This window comes from Macaca fascicularis, chromosome 13 (genome assembly GCF_037993035.2).
Source record: "Macaca fascicularis isolate 582-1 chromosome 13, T2T-MFA8v1.1".
Taxonomy (NCBI): domain Eukaryota; kingdom Metazoa; phylum Chordata; class Mammalia; order Primates; family Cercopithecidae; genus Macaca; species Macaca fascicularis.
This window is the reverse complement of record NC_088387.1, coordinates 72,107,309-72,108,976: the sequence shown is the minus strand read 5'-3', so window position 1 is coordinate 72,108,976 and position 1,668 is coordinate 72,107,309. Positions and strand designations below refer to the sequence as shown.

Here is a 1,668-nt window from a genome sequence, read left to right as displayed (position 1 = left end):
ACCTGCAATCTCAGCAATTTGGGAGGTTGAGGCAGGTGGATCACCTGAGGTCAGGAGTTCGAGACAAGCCTGACCAACATGGAGAAACCCCATGTTGGGTTTCTATTTCTATTTCTAAAAATAGAAAATTAACTGGGCGTGGTGGCGCATGCCTGTAGTCCCAGCTCCTCAGGGAGCTGAGGCCGGAGAATTGCTTGAACTTGGGAGGCGGAGGTTTCAGTGAGCCAAGATCGCACCATTGCACTCCAGCCTGGGCAACAAGAGTGAAATTCCGTTTCAAAAAAAAAAAAAAATTGGCCACAATATTAGAAATTATGGTTTAGGAGTCATGCATCTGGGGAATACAAGGCTCTGACCATCCCCAAATTGCTCCTGGGGATAAAATCACTATTGTACAACTTCAGACCAGTGCTAGAGATATTTTGCAGACCCTGATTTAATGGATCAGCTGGCACCACCCAGATCAATAAACTGGTTCATCTGATCTTGTGGCCTCCCCCCAGGAATTGACACAATACAAGAAAACAACTTCAACTCCATATGGTTTCATCACTGACCTGACTGATCAGCACTCCCAGCTCACTGACTTCCGTCCACCCACCAAGTTGTCCTTAAAACTTTGATATCCACTCTTTTTCTGGCCGGAACAATGGAGGGTGTAGAAGAGGAGAAGAAGAAGGTTCCTGCTGTGCCAGAAACCCTTAAGAAAAAGTGAAGGAATTTCACAGAACTGAAGATCAAGCACCTGAAAAGAAGTTTGTCCAAAAGATGCTTCAAAAGTCAAGGAGGAAGCTTATCTATGAAAAAGCGAAGCACTTGTACACTTTAGGCAGATGTACAGAACTGAAATTTGAATGGTGAGGATGGTAAGTAAAGCTGGCAACCTCTATGTACCTTCAGAACCCAAATTGGCATTTGTCATCAGGATCAGACGTATCAATTGTGTGAGCCCAAAGGTCCGAAAGTTGTTGCAGCTTCTTTGCCTTCATCAGATCTTCAGTGCAATCTTTGAGAAGCTCAACAAGGCTTCGATTAACACGCTGAGGATTGTAGAGCCATACATTGCATGGGGGTACCCAAATCTGAGGTCAGTAAATGAACTAATTTACAAGCGTGGTTATGGCAAAATCAATAAGAAGTGAAATGCTTTGATAGATAACGCTTTGATTGCTCAATCTCTTGGTAAATATGACATCATCTGCATGGAGGATCTGATTCAAGAGATCTATACTGTTGGAAAACACTTCAAAGAAGCAAATAACTTCCCGTGGCCCTTCAAATTATCTTCTTCACGAGGTGGAATAAAGAAAAAGACCACCCATTTTGTAGAAGGTGGAGATGCTGGCAACAGGGAGGACCAGATCAACAGGCTTATTAGAAGAATGAACTAAGGTGTTTGCCATGATTATTTTTCTAAGCTGGTTGGTTAATAAGCAGTACCTGCTCTCAAACTGAAACAAACAAATCAACCAACAAACAAAAAAAACCTCTGATTTCCAAATGTTCAGGGAGACTGACTTGAGTAATAGTAAAGTTATGGTCTCCCGCAAAACAAACAAACAAAATCCAAGGTCTGAAAAATATCTTGAACATCAATTTTAGGTTGTATAATAGTGATGTTATCCTTAGAAGCAATCAGGGAGGGAGATTAGGAATCTTGTGGCCTCT

The 1,668-nt window shown here is 42.1% G+C and overlaps 1 pseudogene; it reads left to right on the top strand.

Annotated features, from left to right (window-relative positions):
• The first annotated feature begins 649 nt into the window (after window positions 1-649).
• Window positions 650-1,391, top strand: LOC135966966 (large ribosomal subunit protein uL30 pseudogene; annotated as a pseudogene).
• The last annotated feature ends 277 nt before the right edge of the window (window positions 1,392-1,668 follow it).